The sequence below is a fragment of the Nicotiana tomentosiformis genome, chromosome 4, assembly GCF_000390325.3.
Source record: "Nicotiana tomentosiformis chromosome 4, ASM39032v3, whole genome shotgun sequence".
Classification (NCBI taxonomy): Eukaryota; Viridiplantae; Streptophyta; class Magnoliopsida; order Solanales; family Solanaceae; genus Nicotiana; species Nicotiana tomentosiformis.
The window spans coordinates 68,843,745-68,862,636 of NC_090815.1; the positions used below are offsets into that span (position 1 = coordinate 68,843,745).

At 37.8% G+C, this 18,892-nt stretch overlaps 1 long non-coding RNA gene across 1 annotated transcript; it reads left to right on the forward strand.

The window, feature by feature from the left end:
• The first annotated feature begins 17,276 nt into the window (after positions 1-17,276).
• LOC104093908 (uncharacterized) lies at positions 17,277-18,354 on the forward strand. Its single transcript, XR_685748.3, has 3 exons — positions 17,277-17,479; positions 17,576-17,655; positions 18,060-18,354. It is a non-coding gene; the product is annotated as an uncharacterized lncRNA (long non-coding RNA).
• The last annotated feature ends 538 nt before the right edge of the window (positions 18,355-18,892 follow it).

The window sequence follows — 18,892 nt, forward strand, 5'->3', positions numbered from 1 at the left end:
AATGTCATAAGACCATTATGCCTTTGATTAATATCATAAAATAAACTTTATCAACTTACGTATTTTCTGAGACCCGTGAACAGATGATAGAATAATAGGACACATGGGGAATCAGGAACATAAGCATCTCTATCATTTCTATGAATAGAGTCATTTATGAAAGTTGTGCATTTGCTCGTTTCGTTTGTATCGTATGGATCATCCCAAAAAGAAAGAAGGGATAGCCTTCACATACCTGAACCGATTCTCTTGATAATCCCTCTAACACACGTAGATTGCGACAAAACATGTAACGGCAGATCGAAGTAGGGAAAAATTCGTATGATATTCTTTGAGAAAGATTGCACCGTACTCCCTTAGAATCGCAAAATCCCGTTGATATTATGCTAAGAAGTCTCGTATGAATTGAAGTAACTTATGTTACTATCATGTATGATCTTGGATGAAATTTTCTTACTGAAGCTTTTCATTATTTTGTAGAGATACAAAATGAATTAGAATGTTATTTTAAGTCTTTAGGTGTGGGCCCCACACTTTTGATGACTTAGCCAAACTTTTCTCTACATGTGCCACCTTTGTTAGATGAGTAAGAGTACCAATTAGCTTTAGAATCCTTATTCCCTTGCTGCCACATGGGAGGCCCATCAATCTTACCTAAACATGCTTAATTACATAGTTAATCTCCCACTAAAAATCTATAATTATCCAATTATCCATATAATTAAGAATTATCTCAAACTACTTAAAATTCTACTCACTTTTAACATATTTTATACGCCTCACTATCATGGTCATGTGGTACCTTGTATGGCACTAGCACATAAATACGGGGTATTATAGCATGCACCGTATTTTATCTCAAAATGTCAAACTTCGACGAAACTCATTTTCTTTGATTTGCTTACCCTCTTACCTTCACGAATTTACTTATCACTTGTTTGAAATAGCATAATACTTATAACCTCAATATAATCTCATTCCCGAGCTTATGTCGATTAACTTACGATGAAACTTTAACGTACGAAAATGCAGGATGTAACATCTCATTTCCGACTTTTCACCAATTTACTTATGGCGTACTTTCACGTACGAAAACATGAGGTGTAACATCATTCCCCCCTTTGGAACATTCGTCCTCGAATGTTGACTGATGCACTTATTATTTTCATTACTTATGTCTTCCGAATACTTTAGTACTCTCCTTGCCATCTAGGCAACTGTTCTGTGAATAATTCCAAAGGCCAGGGCATTCCCCCCTTTAGACCTCTTTCTCACACCACGACTTGTGGTCGGAATCCTTCTAATCTTGTAACTGTTGCTTCCTTTTATCATGCAGCCTGTACGACTCTGACCTCGATTTATCGTTACTGAGGTATGCTACCCAACTCCAGGTTACTTTCGTTACTTATCCCATATGTATAAATCTAAGTCCTTTAATTCTTCCTCATTACTGTTCATCTTAAGAATGACGACCTAATCTTATCTCATACTTTGTGACTTTTGTCCATCCATTGTTGATTCACCTCAATATTGATCTACAATCACCATTGATAACTTGAAACCTCTTACATAATCACTAGGGCTCATGTTGTATCGTGGAACATTTGAAGTGATTTTCCTGATCCACCTGGGGGCGATACGATACTATACTTCCATAGCATTCCAATGTGATTTACCTTATGTGGTATTTTAATCCTGTACAATTCATGAAATCATTACTCAATCAAAGGCCCAAACGTCATCCTTCATCTATCACAACTAAACCTTCATTCTACTACCAGGACAACATTTTATCTCTTCCAAATGCTATTAGTCTTAGACTCCTTTGAGTTCATTCCGGCTATACTGAACTTTCTATAACTTAGAGAAACCATCAGCTCTCTTGTTTTCATGGGCTTAATCCCAAGGACTTATCCATTCTCGTCACTTTCTCACTTTCCTTTTCTTATCCTTACTCCTATCTTCCTAAAACCTTATCGCTTTACCATACTTTAGCTTGTGACCTACACCTATCTATTTATACTACTCGCAACCTTCCTTCAACTTGTTTACATCATAGATTTCCTTATGTCATCCTGGAATATCAAGTGAGACATCACATCGTCTCTAACTCTTCTTTACCCTCTTAATTAGGCTTCTCGATACCTAGAAACCATAGGCTGGAAGATATGCCACTGACGCCGCCGCTATCATTCCTGGATACTGAATCCCCGCGCTTCTATCTTTTTATCCGAAGTATGGACTATTCACAACCTTTTGCAGTTGAGTATCTTGTACGTTAATCACCTTTACCTTACTTATCTTAAAATCTCCCATCACATCTTCTATTTATTTTATGACCTCTCTTCCACATAGGTATAATTCACATCCACAACTTGAAGCTCTATTATAATACTTGCAACTTTGGTGCATACACGATCCGGTGGGAGCTTCATACTGACTTCTTATGAGGCTGGTACTCTTCTGACTTGCTTCCTGGTAGAGCCATTAACGAATATGGTTGTTGTACTATCTCTCTTGTACCTCTGATATTAAGAGTGATTCTGCAATGTTCTCAATCACGATTTCTAATTTTCTAGGTCCAATAATCAGACTCCTGATTTACTTAGTTGATGTAACTCTATAGTTTCCTCTTCCTTCTGATCAACCTTTGTATAGGTTTAGGCTATCTTCCGATATGCGGCTCATGGTATTACTTTAGCTTTTCATGGATGCTATGGAATATCCAGGATATGATCTTCTAACAATTCAATCCTTTGTCTATGACCTGGACTCAATTCTTTCCTTTAACTTATACCGGAGTCTTCTACGACTGTATGATTGTCAACATATATGCTGCATGGGTAATACTCCAAAATCTTAAGTGCGTTCATAACGTAACTAACTCTGGATCATTAATCGAATAATTCCTTTTGTTCCTTCTCAACTTTCTTTAATTGCAAGCAATTGCTTTTCCTAGTCATTCTGCCACTTGTTGCATGAATACTTGGCTTATCTTAGTGCCCACACATATTAGAATTCCATACAACCCATATGATCTTGAATATCATCTTTTGATTTTTTTTCTTCTTCCCGTTCATTAGCCACGATAGGTGCCACTTTCTTATGGGGTGCGTACAATGTTGTTGTGAGACTGTTGTTACAAGACCATTTCCTCTTTAGGTCACTGTACTTAGGTTGAAGCCTTCTTCCTTATTCCCTCATCTAGTCTTTCGTTGTAGTATTTAGGGTAGACCCTCTGACTCTTGTAAAGCTGCGAGCTTATTACATCGTATACCTAATAAAATTTTTGGATGTTCGTACTCACCTATAATTATCCTTAGTTACTTACCTCCACGCTTATATGCTCGTATAGTTGCTTCCGAACTGAAGTATTGACTGTCTACCCAGTGAGACTCTCTTTTATTTCCATAACATTCATACGGTACCTTTAACTACCCCAACTCCTATCTGAATATTTCTTAAGGGTCACGATGTCATATCTGCGAGACTGAATTCTCCATGTTGGGGTTTACTATGTTTATCTTGCACGATCTCTTGATTTGTCTATATCTTCTTGTCTAGCCATAACTAGGCTCTTCTTGAATCAACTACTAACTATTCGTTGGCCCATTCTCATATCAATATTCTGCTTAATCTTTCTTGGGTTATTTCCTTTGTCTTAACTTACGTCTCGCACAGGCTCCTTCTCTATCAATAACATCTCGGGCAGGAACCCTTACTTTCTCTCCTTGACATCGTGTTTGCAAAATGTTCTGGAATCGTAGCATATCTGTAGGCTTTGAATAAGTGAAATCTCATCCCTTTCTAATTTTTATCACATTCATCCCTTACTATTCCATAGTTACTAGAACCACTTAATTCTGACTTACTGCCACATCACTCTATATTCCTCCCTTTAGGGGAGTACTAAGATTTAGAGCTGCGACGATCTACCTATAGATGTTTTATCTCTTCATCTTTGGCGTCTTTTCGCATCATTGATGGTCCTTACTCGCCTTGTAGTAATCCTTCTGTACCAAGGATAACAAAATTCCCTACTCATGAGGGTGACACCTAGTGTAACTGGCACACATAGTCCCTTAATCTTAACTTTGTTCACATTGTTTGCTTTAGGGAAGCGTCTTCCTAAATGACCTTTAAAGGTTATTCTTCTTTCGTCCATTCTATTATTGCCGGAACGCAATATCTGAAATTCTCATGATGCCGACTATTATCAAATCACTCAGTCCCTAATTTATGTTTAGTTTATCTTGTTTACCAGCCCATACTGAGTTCTATTACTCCGGGGGTCTAACTTTTCCTTCTGGTAATCACGTTAGAGTCACAAACTTATTTCTCGAAACGAGGATATGACTTTATGACGTATACTCTTTTGTTGCCTCAAGACCTGTCACCTATCGTATTTTCCTTCCCTTATCTATAGACTCTGTAATACTGTCATTTCTTTTTATCTACCGTTGTCATCCATGTATCACATCTTACTCATAATGCTTCATTAACTCTTTTCTTATTTTCCTGCTAACATCTCTATCTATCACTTTATTCTTCAAACTTCAACAAGACATTCTTTTGCTTTTAGCTCCCCTTGCTCCATCCACTGGCTCTTCGGGTTGCCTAACATTCTCCCTCTACTAGGGGCGGGAGCCACACTAAGGTAATATTTATCCCTTCCAGGATTCCAGTGCCTATCTTTGTATTACTCATATCTAGCTCCATTATTTTAGAGTGCACCATCTATTAGCACGTTTGCAGTATCATTCGGAAATGTCAATTAACGCAAACAATCCATTCACCATTTTGGGTTACCCTAACCCATGCTAGATCCTGATATCCCGTCCTTCTTCTTAAACTACACCTGTTAGCCCTCATAGGACATAACTGAAATGGGTGTGAACAATTGTACATACCTCTGTTACTATTGAAGGTAACTCAAAATGCTTATATCTCTCTTCCTGAATTATAGATAATGTTCATCTTTACTAACTAGGTACCTTGTACCCTTCTTCACCTTGCTTCTTTTACTTGTTGAAACTTGTACCTTCTGATTCTCTCGTCGCTTTTTACCATATGGGTGGATAGATATTCATGCCTTATGGCTCCTTTTCCAGAAGCTCACATGTCTTAGTACACACATGATCTACTGGAGACCTTACATTTACTCATCATAAACATGATGCAAAATCGAGTTCCTCTGACTCAACTCTTCCACTGCCGTATTCAATCCCTTACCAACCGTCTTTTTAGATATAGGCATCGTCGTATTATGAATAAGATAGAGTTTAGGAAATTGAGTTCTTACAACTGAGCTCTACCACACGATCTAGAGTAAGAAGAAAGAGTGACAGTCCTAAATTCTCTGTAGCCTCCTGCTTATAAGTATGGTGCACAACACACCCATAAACAAGACTCTACTAGACACGACTTGTAGACTCCCTAGGACAGAACTGCTCTGATACCACTTTTGTCACCACCCAAACCGATGGGCCGCAATGGGCACCCGGTACCTTACTCAACTGAGTACCAACATAACGTATCTTTTCGTAACATGCTATCATAGGTAAATGAGACGGAAAGGCTGCCGTGGAATAACTAGAATGAAACATGTAATACCAACTTATACATAAGACATACGGGACTATAAGACCAAAATTACCACTCGTACACTAAACATAGGCCGACAAGGCCATACAATCTTTTACGTACATAACATATATCTACAAGCCTCTAAGAGTAGATAAGTACCATAAAGGTCGGGACATGGGCCCGCCATACTAATCAATACACGTCCAAATCATACTGACCAACTAAGGAACTCCAGAGCAAATGGAGCTCACCAACATCTTTCGCTGAGCTAATAGCCTACTTGGAGGACTCTCGACCTATCTATCGGGACCTACGGGCATGAAACGCAGTGTCCCCAGGCAAAAGGGACGTCAGTACAAATAATGTACCAAGTATGTAAGGAATGAAAATCAGTAAATAATAGATATGAGAGAAACATGGAGTGAACGATTCAACATATATGTCTGAATAGCTCTGTGAATCATTTCATATTTAAATATCATGCATATGCGTATAAATTTCATACCATGCATAAGTATATGCATTCATAACATCATCAAGCCTCTGAGGGCATCCCATCATATCATCTCGGCCACTGTGGGCAAATCATTAACGTATACCAGCTGATCAGGTAGTGGTGCGTATATAACGCCATAACCTTTTCTCATATCCCATATACATATAATATACATATATACGCGTATATAACGCCATCTGGTCATGGGTCAATGTAAATGGATGAAATGCATGAGAAGTACGTCCATAAAATCTCTCGAAATGTCATAAGACCATTATGCCTTTGATTAATATCATAAAATAAACTTTATCAACTTACGTATTTTCTGAGACCCGTGAACAGATGATAGAATAATAGGACACATGGGGAATCAGGAACATAAGCATCTCTAGCATTTCTATGAATAGAGTCATTTATGAAAGTTGTGCATTTGCTCGTTTTGTTTGTATCGTATGGATCATCCCAAAAAGAAAGAAGGGATAACCTTCACATACCTGAACCGATTCTCTTGATAATCCCTCTAACACACGTAGATTGCGACAAAACATGTAACGGCAGATCGAAGTAGGGAAAAATTCGTATGATATTCTTTGAGAAAGATTGCACCGTACTCCCTTAGAATCGCAAAATCCCGTTGATATTATGCTAAGAAGTCTCGTATGAATTGAAGTAACTTACGTTACTATCATGTATGATCTTGGATGAAATTTTCTTACTGAAGCTTTTCATTATTTTGTAGAGATACAAAATGAATTAGAATGTTATTTTAAGTCTTTAGGTGTGGGCCCCACACTTTTGATGACTTAGCCAAACTTTTCTCTGCATGTGCCACCTTTGTTAGATGAGTAAGAGTACCAATTAGCTTTAGAATCCTTATTCCCTTGCTGCCACATGGGAGGCCCATCAATCTTACCTAAACATGCTTAATTACATAGTTAATCTCCCACTAAAAATCTATAATTATCCAATTATCCACATAATTAAGAATTATCTCAAACTACTTAAAATTCTACTCACTTTTAACATATTTTATACGCCTCACTATCATGGTCATGTGGTACCTTGTATGGCACTAGCACATAAATACGGGGTATTATAGCATGCACCGTATTTTATCTCAAAATGTCAAACTTCGACGAAACTCATTTTCTTTGATTTGCTTACCCTCTTACCTTCACGAATTTACTTATCACTTGTTTGAAATAGCATAATACTTATAACCTCAATATAATATCATTCCCGAGCTTACGTCGATTAACTTACGACGAAACTTTAGCGTGCGAAAATGCAGGATGTAACATCTCATTTTCGAGTTTTCACCAATTTACTTATGGCGTACTTTCACGTACGAAAACATGGGGTGTAACACTCCCCTTCATGGGCCCTGTCTACTTCGGGAATCCTCGTAGCTTGGGCCTCCCGAATTGCCTCCTCAAAAAATGCAGGGAGAATTGGCGAGTCTCCAATACCTATTGACCCAAGTGAGTCACTTGGGGCGCTCTCCTTGCTGCGAAGGGCCTCGGATCCGACCCCCCTTGAGACATACCCGCCTTTTTTTCATCTTGGCGGGAGGCATCTTCGATGTTCAACAACTCGGGGACTTTGCCCGAGTCCTTTTCTAAGACCCTCTCGGCTCGAGGTGGAATCTCGTCAACCACCACTGACTCAGTGGCCTTTGGGCCCTCGATGGTTTTCTTCACTCGGGCCACCAGTTCCGAGCCATCATCTTCATCTTCTTCTTCTTCCTCTCTTAGCCATTGAATCACATCCGCAGGCTGGAAAATGATGTCTTTCTTTGGTTTATGAACTCGATTATTCTTAGGCTTTGGATCCTCGGAGGTTGAGGTCCTTTTCCTCTTCTTATCTTTCGGCGGCTTCGGAACCGGGGTCGAAGTCTCCTCCTAACCAGACGGGGGCCTCATGACCGCATCCTTGCCCAGGCCTGTACACGAGAAAATTGAATAAGTAGAAGAAGGGCATCTTAATCAAATCATCAAATACACAAAAAGTGGGCTTACCATGATTCTTGGCCTCCCATCGGCCCTTTGCTAAATTGTGCCATGAGCGCTCGGCGTATGTGGAGGTCGAGGCCAGGTTCCGAACCCAGCTCTCGAGGTTGGGAACCGCACGGGGCATCCAAGCGACCGCTACATCATGGAAAAAGATATCAATGAGTAAAGACAAAGGAACAAATAATACATAGAAGCTAATAGTGAGACCGTACTTACGATTCATGTTCCATTTATCAGGAAATGGCATCTTCTCGGCTGGGATTAGGTCGGAAGTCCTGACTCGAACGAACCGGCCGATCCATCCTAGATCCTTGTCCTCGTCTATGCTCGAGAATAGCACTTTGGTGTTTTATTAACCCGTCTCGATAGAGGCGGGAGCTATACAATCTGATAAGGTGATCGAGGGTGAAAGGGAGCCCCTCGACTTTGCTCATGAAGAATCAGAGCAGAATAACAATTCGCCAAAAGGAAGGATGGATTTGGCCTAGGGTTATTTGATATTGATGGCAAAAATCAACGATGACGGGGTCGATGGGGCCCAGCGTGAAAGGGTAAGTGTAAACACTTAGAAACCCTTCCACATGGGTGGTGATGTCTTCTTCGAGGGTCGGGATCACCACCTCTTTACCCTCCCAGTTGCAATCTTTCTTTACCTGCTTAAGGTATCCCTCGGTTATCGAGCATATATACCTCGACATTGGCTCGCATCGACCAGGAATCGACGAGGCTTTATCGGTCTTGAAATCGGAGTTTAGCGCGCACCCCCCGGGAATGCATTCCTCAAGATGGGTTCCACCGGCGTTTTCCCGCCGGCCGGTTGAGAAGATGAAGCAACTTCTTTTTGTGGTACCGTTTTCAATGTTTTTGCCATTTTAGTTTAAGTTTAAAGAAGAGGAAGATAATAGGACTTGACGTTTGAGAAAGGATTAACAGCAAAACCTGAAGAATTGTAGAAGGGAAGAACTTAAGAGATGTAAAAGCTTTGGAGATTAGAAGGAAGTGAAAGTAAAGTTTGAATCAATGAGAAAGTGGTCTATTTATTGGATTCACGGCGACGGTTCAAAGGCACTAGTGGCCGACCACCAACTGACACTCATTAATGATTTGGGGAACTGTACCGACGGGACGTTTCGGTCACTCCCGTCGCTTACATCACGAGAATGACATCATGACATGTCGAGGTAGAAAATTGAAGGATCAATACGTTTCTTGTCATTTTACTCTAAAAAACGAGGGGACTATCTGTATACGGTTAAAACCGGGCCCACCCAATTTTACTATTTGATCGAGATCGGGAGGTTGCATCGAAGGACGGCCTCGTAATGGAACAGACTAAATCATGAGGATAAGGTACCGAGTTCAGAATCAAGATACCTGTCAAGATCGAGGCTAGTAGCGATCGAAGCCAAATGAGACAGACATCGAGCAAGATCGAAGATAGCACAATAACAGAAAGGTGAGATATCTGTGACTGGTCGAGGATCATGGCGTAAATCTCGGAACGAATCAAATCAGAAACGGTTAATTAGCTGTTATATTCTTTATTGCTGTAATAAACAATTAAACTTTCTGAAAAAACAAAACAGAAAGTTAGTAATACTTGTTTAACAAAATAGATTGTGGAAAACAAAAAAACAGTATAGGAATAAATTGAGCCCACTGAATACACAGTGTGTCCTTAAGGAAATTATTCCCCTCAAGTATCCGAGGTGCTGGAATATATCCTCCCAGGATAGAATGATTTAACTCACCAGTGTATTGGTACCAAAAACTCTGATGAACTGCGAACCACTCAATGGTCGTAAAACACACTGGAAAATATTATGCAGAAGAGAAGAAGAAGAAGAAGAAGCTCAAAAAATTTTCGTAAGGAAAAATTCTGGGATTCAAACTCTATTTATAGAGTTGCTGGCATTGTTTCTGAAAAGGTTTGCAACCTTTCAGAAATAGCCATGGCTATTGGAAAAGGGGTGTTTGAAATATTGCGGGAAAAATATATTTAAAATAATCCGAAAAAAAAACGGGCCTGACCGAACTGGGTCGCGGGTCATGGGTTGAATTTTTTGTTAATTATTTAATTAATTAATTAAATAATTAAATAATTGAAAGGAATTTTGTCCAAAAGGATTAATCAATCAATCGATCTTTGACCAAATCCAAATCCAAATCCGAATCCGAAGCCGAAGCCAAAGCCTTGTCGAGCCGAGCGAGCGACGACGACGACGGCGCGAGGCTTGCCTTTTTCTTAACTCTTTAAGAGCTAGAAGAAGAGCAATTATATATATACCCATCAAAAGCCTTTTCTTCCTCCGATATGGGACAATGTCCCTTTCCCAAGAGAAACTCAAATATTTCATTTTCCCTCCATTTCTCATTCACCTTCTTTAAGCTACACAAGCTTAAAATCCCAACAATCCCCCACATGAATGGGGAATGGCTATAAAATAAAGGAATGCACGGACGCGTGTGTGTTTTACATGTAAGAATTAATTGCATCTGGATAAGTAGGTTTCCCTTTGAACTTTCCATAGTGAACTTATATCGGATATACTCGGTCAATCGGTAGATTTGATATCTTTGAACCGTCGAGCTTTGTTGTATACCTAGACAACATAAGTCACACAATCAATCCTTAACCATCTATGGTTCTCACGGTTGTGTTCGTTTCAGCCATGAACACCGCCTGGTTTCATGAGTGCTTAGAGAATGGGCCCTTACTTTCATTCCCCTTGAAGCGGCTTACACTTCACACTCACATAGGTGATTTCTAAACGTGTAATCCTATAGATACACTATCTGGTCATATCCTGCCAGACTTAGCAAATCATTAAAAAACCTTTAAGCTTTGTTGACTCATCAAAAAGCCTTAATGCTTTACCTCGATTTCTGAACATTGTCTTCATCACGAGAATGAGTTGAGTTATTTGACAATGTTGAACCGTCATTCATAACTTTGTTTGATCTCTTTGAACCTAGCTCGTGGGATCTCCAGTCTGCTAGGTAGAGTTACCGTCATGATGACTTGTCCTAGACCTTAACCCCATTCCCTTGGATGATCTTTCAACTGCCTCTCTAGATAGGCCTTTTGTAAGTGGATCTGACACATTATCTCTTGACTTTATGTAGTCAATTGTGATAACACCACTAGAGAGTAGTTGTCTAATGGTATTGTGTCTCTGTCGTATATGACGAGATTTTCTGTTATACATAACGCTCCCTGCCCTGCCTATTGTCGCTTGACTATCACAATGTATACAAATAGGTGCCAAAGGTTTGGGCCAAAATATAATATCTTCCAAGAAATTCCGGAGCCATTCAGCTTCTTCACTGGCCTTATCTATAGCTATGAATTCATATTCCATTGTAGAACGGGCGATGCACGTTTGTTTGGATGATTTCCAAGACACTGCTCCACCCTTAATTGTGAAAACATATTCACTCGTAGATTTAACTTCAGATGATCCAGTGATCCAATTTGCATCACTATATCCCTCGATCACGGAGGGATATTTGTTATAATGCAAAGCGTAATTTTGGGTATGTTTGAGATACCCCAAAACTCGTTTCATTGCCATCCAATGTATGTGATTGGGATTACTTGTAAACCGACTCAGTTTACTAATAGCACATGCTATATCTGGTCGTGTACAATTCATGATATACATCAAGCTTCCCAATACTCTTGCATAATCCAATTGTGAGTAACTTTCACCTTCATTCTTTTGAAGTGCATAACTCACGTCAATTGGAGTCTTGACAATTTTAAAATCCAAATACTTGAACTTGTCAAGTACCTTTTCAATGTAGTGAGACTGTGATAATGCTAGACCTTGTGGAGTCTTGTGAATTCTGATTCCTAAGATCACATCAACAACTCCTAAGTCTTTCATATCGAATTTGCTAGCCAACATGCACTTAGTAGCATTTATATCTGCCATGTTTTTGCTCATTATCAACATGTCATCAACATATAAACAAACAATGACTTCATGACTAGGAGTGTTTTTAATGTAAACACATTTTTCGCACTCGTTGATTTTAAACCCACTTGCCAACATTGTTTGGTCAAATTTGGCATGCCATTGTTTGGGTGCTTGTTTAAGTCCAAAAAGTGACTTAACAAGTTTGCACAATTTCTTTTCTTTACTAGTTACCACACAACCCTCAGGTTGTTCCATGTAAATCTCTTCCTCTAATTCTCCATTTAAGAAAGTTGTTTTAACATCAATTTGATGGATTTCAAGACCATACACGGCCGCTAGTGCCACTAACACCCTAATAGATGTTATCCTCATTACTGGCGAGTAAGTGTCAAAGTAATCAAGGCCTTCCTTTTGTCTATAACCTTTGACAACAAGTCTTGCCTTATATTTGTCAATAGTGCCATCAGCTTTCACTTTCCGTTTAAAGATCCATTTCGAACCTAAAGGCTTATTTCCTGGAGGAAGATCTACCAATTCCCATGTATGGTTATCCAAAATTGATTGAATCTCACTATTGACTGCCTCTTTCCAAAACGCTGAATCAGAAGATGACATAGCTGCTTTAAAAGTTTGAGGCTCATTTTCAAGCAAGAATGTCACAAAATCTGGTCCAAAGGAAGTAGATGTTCTTTGACGTTTGCTACGCCTTGGATCTTCTATACTTGGAGTATTTTCCTTTGGTTCTTCCCGAGGTCGTTTAGGTCTTTCACTTAACGACTCTCATTCAGTTTTATACGGATAGATGCTTTCAAAGAATTCAGCATTATCTGATTCCATTACCGTATTAATGTGAATTTTGGGATTATCGAATTTATGAATCAAAAACCGACATGCTTTACTGTTTGTAGCATATCCAATGAAAACACAATTAACAGTTTTTGGTCCGATTTTAACCCTTTTAGGTAAAGGAACTTGTACCTTTGCTAGACACTCCCACACTTTGAAATATTTCAAGTTGAGTTTTTTTCCTTTCCATTTTTTTATATGGAATAGATTGCGTTTTGCTGTGGGGTACTCTGTTGAGTATTCAGTTAGCTGTAAGGATAGCTTCGCCCCACAAACTCTGCGGTAATCCGGAACTTATTAATAAAGAATTCATCATTTCCTTTAATGTCCGATTTTTCCTTTCCGCAATTCCATTGGATTGAGGTGTGTAAGGTGCAGTAGTTTGATGGATAATTCCATATTCCGAACATATTTCTGCAAATGAAAATTCATATTCTCCACCCCTATCACTTCTAATCATTTTGATCTTTTTATTCAATTGATTCTCCACTTCATTCTTGTATTGCTTAAATGCTTCAATTGCTTCATCCTTACTATTAAGAAAATAAACATAACAATATCGAGTGCAGTCGTTAATAAAAGTAATAAAATACTTTTTTCCACCTCGAGATGGTGTCGACTTCATATCACAAATGTCAGTATGAATTAAGTCTAAAGGATTTGAATTCCTTTCAATAGACTTATAAGGATATTTTTCAAACTTAGACTCAACACATATTTGACATTTTGATTTATTACACTCGAATTTAGGCAACACTTCTAAATTAATTAACTTCCGCAAGGTTTTGTAATTGACATGTCCTAAACGAATATGCCATAAATCATTTGACTCCAATAAATAAGAAGAAGCTGCAATTTTATTCATACTGTCAACAACCATTACATTTAGTTTGAAGAGGCCCTCTGTGAGGTAGCCCTTTCCAACATACATTTTATTCTTGCTTACAACAACTTTATCAGAAACAAATACACATTTGAATCCGTTCTTAACAAGCAAAGAAGTAGAAACTAAATTCTTCCTAATAGTAGGAACATGAAGAACGTTGTTGAGCGTTAACACCTTGCCGGAAGTCATCTTCAGGAATATCTTCCCATAACCTTCAATCTTGGCTGTTGCAGTATTTCCCATGGAAAGCTCTTCTTCGGGATCAGCAGTAGAGTAAGTCGCAAATGCTTCCTTGACAGCACAAACATGTCGAGTGGCTCCAGAGTCAATCCACCACTCCTTCGGATTTCCAACTAGGTTGTATTCCGAAAGCATTGCACACAGATCATCAATGTCATAATTCTTCTCCACTATGTTGGCCTGTCCCTTCTTCTTATACTTTTTTGGGAGACGACAATCAGGGGCTTTGTGATCGATTTTTCCACAATTGTAGCAGCTGCTCTTAAATTTCTTTTTGTTCTGCTCCTTAGTCTGTCCAGAAGACCTCTTTCTCTTCTTACTTTTTGGAGCAGTCTCCTCAACGATATTAGCTCCCATGATCGTTGAATTTCCACGAGACTTCTTCTTGGCTGTTTTGTTGTCTTCCTCAATCTTGAGACGAATCACAAGATCTTTCAACTTCATTTCTTTGCGCTTGTGCTTAAGATAGTTCTTGAAATCTCTCCACGAAGGAGGCAATTTTTCAATCATTGTAGCCATTTGAAATGCTTCATTCATGACCATACCTTCAACAATAAGGTCATGAAAAATAAGTTGAAGCTCCTGAACTTGGGTTCCAACAGTTTTACTGTCTATCATTTTATAGTCTAGAAACTTGGCAACCACGAACTTATTCAAGCATGCATCTTCAGTCTTGTACTTCTTCTCAAGTGTGTCCCATAGTTCTTTCGAAGTATTCATCGCACTGTACACATTGTACAAGTCATCCTCTAAAGCGCTTAAGATATAGCCTTTGCAAAGAAAATCTGCCTGCTTCCACGCCTCAACAATCATGAATTTCTTGTTGTCCGGCATGTCCGCAGCAGGCACTGGAGGTTCTTCACTAGTGAATTTCTGCATACCAAGTGTGGTAAGCCAGAAGAACACCCTTTGCTGCCATCCTTTGAAGTTGGCTCCAGAAAATTTTCCCGGTTTCTCTGCCGGTGGAACAGCAGTCCGGCTTGACGAGGCTATCGTCGTTGCCGCAATAGTCGCAGAAGAATTTCCGTTATCAATTGCCATTTCTCACTGTAAAGAACAGAAGAGTTAATTTAATGGCAAAATCAGAACAGTAAACAATACTGTTATTAACAAAAACAGTATGTATAATAAATAAAACCAAAGTTTTTATATACTGTTTCACAGAAAAACGATGAAGTTTTTATGTTCTTCAAATCGTTTTACGAATTTCAATACTCTGATGAAGTTTTTTATATCTTCAAATCAGAATAGTAAAATTCAGAAGGAGTAAAAAATCACACAGGTTTTAATCTCCACAAACAAAATACAGAATATATAAAAAAAATTAATTTTCTTAAGAATGTTATAATTCTGTATTGCTGTAATAAACAATTAAACTTTCTGAAAAAACAAAACAGAAAGTTAGTAATACTTGTTTAACGAAATAGATTTTGGAAAATAAAAAAAAAGTATAGGAATAAATTGAGCCCACTTAATACACAGTGTGTCCTTAAGAAAATTATTCCCCTCAAGTACCCGAGGTGCTGCAATATATCCTCCCAGGATAGATCGATTTAACTCACCAGTGTATTGGTACCAAAAACTCTGATGAACTGCGAACCACTCAATGGTCGTAAAACACACTGGAAAATATTGTGCAGAAGAGAAGAAGAAGAAGAAGAAGCTCAGAAAATTTTCGTAAGGAAAAATTCTGGGATTCAAACTCTATTTATAGAGTTGCTGGAATTGTTTCTGAAAAGGTTTACAACCTTTCAGAAACAGCCATGGCTGTTGGAAAAGGGGTGTTTGAAATATTGCGGGAAAAATATATTTAAAATAATAGGGGAAAGAAAACGGGCCTGACCGAACAAAAAGATTAATCAATCAATCGATCCGAAGCCGAAGCCGAAGCCGAGCCGAGTGAGCGACGACGACGACGGCGCGAGGCTTGCCTTTTTCTTAACTCTTTTAGAGCTAGAAGAAGAGCAATTATATATATACCCATCAAAAGCCTTTTCTTCCTCCGATATGGGACAATGTCCCTTTCCCAAGGGAAACTCAAATATTTTATTTTTTCTCCATTTCTCATTCACCTTCTTTAAGCTACACAAGCTTAAAATCCCAACATTAGCTAATCATGGAATTTCCTTCTATAATTAGAATTATACCATTAGTGGAATTCCTTTACTATTTAAAGGGGGTTCTAATCATTTGTAACACACATTGTTCACAGATATCAAAGCAATATAATTCTCTTTCTCGTTTATACTATTGTTCATCAGCTTGCTATATTTTAATGTTTCTGGCATCAACCAGTTCGAGGGTATCCAAACTCGAGGGCTGAGTTCTATTCTAACACTGGTTTGCTTTATTTTATAGTTCATTTCTGTTATTAATCTTCATATTTATCAATTGGTATTAAGTAAAATCACGTGTCCTTAGAACCACATTATAAGTTTAATTGTTATCCAATTTTAAGGGTAAACAAGGTAAGAGAAGGAAGCCAGATGCAATGTGCTCCATGATTTGCTTTGAGCCCAATTTTTTCATTGCTTCAAGGATAAATATCTGGACTGGATGAAGCTAGCTATAGCTGCAGGTAGAGTTTAACTTCAGTTTATGGATATAACCAAATTATGTGTTTATCATGTTATATATTTTATGGAAATCCAATTTATGGATATGCACTTTCAGATTTCATAGATCAGTTAAAAATCATAGTTCCTCCTCCATGATACAATTACAACTTAAAGTAGGGAATAAATATGTTTTAATTTCTAATTATGTGACTATCTACACACTGTTTAACCATCTATTTGTTGCGTCACAGTAGCATAATTTTGTACTTTAGCAATAGTTTTCGTTGCTGGAAAAAAAGAGAGGCAACGTGTGTTGAGGCTACGATAAAGTCCTTCCTCCCTAATCAAAGTTTGTTTCTTCGCTAAAAAGCGATGCACTTTTCATAATACAATTTCATAAAATTATTTTGAAAGTTGTAAGTGCATGCACATAAACTTCATGCTGACCAAGATGGTTTTACTTTTTGAGCATAATTTGCTCATACATATATTACATGGACATTTCTTTTTTGAAATATTACATGGACATGACCATTAGATTCCAAAAATAAGAACGTATAAGTTAAAACTTTTAGCACATTCAAGGAATTAAAGAAAACTAAAGGAAACGAGAAAAAAAGGTTTTATGGTGTAATAACACGTCTATATAACTGTTCTTGATAGCATACATATTATTTTTCTAGAGTAGGTGAGATGGAAAATCTCCTAAGCCAAGGAAGCCATTTATCTTTTTCTCTTTTTTTTCTTCAAAATTTCATCATTATTCTGTTTATCTCATTTTAAAATATTTAGTGCCTAAATAAGTTACTCAATCAAAGGATAAGGCATTTAAGATAAAGAAAGATGAAAAGCCCTCAGTTTCTAAGACTTTTATTTTCAAGAAGTCTTACCTTTTTGTAACAAAGTATAAATTTCTATCTTGATTTATCGAGGTATTGCAACCTCTCGATAGACTATGAAATTTTCCATTCGATTACCAGCAAATTGGCATTTTATTAATTGGGAGTTTGTTTGTACTTTATGTTTAGGGGACATCGGAACGCGAAAGGATTTAGTATATCGGTTTATGTTTTGCTTTTGAATCCGCGAACTCTCATTGCACCAACAGGTACGAGTGTCTGCGTTTTGAGAAAATTATTGGCTCTTCTTATCTTTTGTTTGGCTGTTGAGAAAATTGTGGAAAGAAATTTGATTTTAAATGCCTATTTTTGATTGGTCTATAAATAAATCTTATCCTTTTTTATATACATTTTTCATGTGTGATTTTGAAGAAATAACTAAATTGCTTTCGGATTTTAAACTGCAAATGTTTGCCGAAAAAGTTTGTGTGAAAAAAGTAAACTTTGAAACTGGTTGTTCTGCATGACCTTCTATGAGAATCAAAGACAATAATGCTCTGCTATTCATGATTTGAGAGATGTCGTCACAAGAAGTGTTATAGGACTATTATTCTGTAATTATTTCTTTAAATCAACCAAATGAAGGTTAAGACTTTTTCTCATTCAATTTCAGTACTTTGGACAATTTAAAAGCTCCTTTTTGAAGCCGAAGCATATAATTAGAGTGGAAAAGAAGAAGGTTCATGTCGCCAAGATCAGACATGGGAAAGGGAAACAAAGCTAAACAAACAAGAAGAATAAAGAAGTAAAAGGTTCAAGACAACTTTCAGATTTATCTGTTAAACTTTAGGTATCATGAGGAGGTAAAGTGATGCAAAAATTCCAGGAACCTCTGCTGCATATATATTCAGTATGTGATATCAATGTTCATCATTTTCAACGTGAAACTTTTATTTTTAACTCTTGAATTATAGCTCAAATACTTTGTAATGTCTATGTGATATTTAAAATGTACAAATTAACCAAGGATACAGGTGCAACGCACGTGTCCAGAAACTAGTTATTGGAATTGCACGAGGACTTCTCTATCTTCATCAAGACTCAAGACTGCGGATAATCTACAGAGATCTTAAACCTAGAAAGGACGTACGTCTCTTTGCATTTAATGAGTCGAATACGTGTTGTCCCGCAATTCGACGAACAGTTTTGCCATTTATCTAGGTAATGATGACTTTATACTTAGCCGCCTATAAACTTCTCCTCTTTTCACCAATTTTTATCTTTCACTTTTACAACTTTCTGCTTCGAGCCTTCTTAAAACTTCTCTGCAACTCCCCTTTTCTAAGTAAATAATACAAATTCGTATTTCTCATCACCATGTCTTCTACTATTTCTTCCTTTGGCAACACATCTTCTACCCCTAAACAACATAGCTTTATTTTAACTTCTTCATCCACCGGCACCGAGGCTTGCATTGGTGGCAATCCATCCAAGAAGAACAAGTCT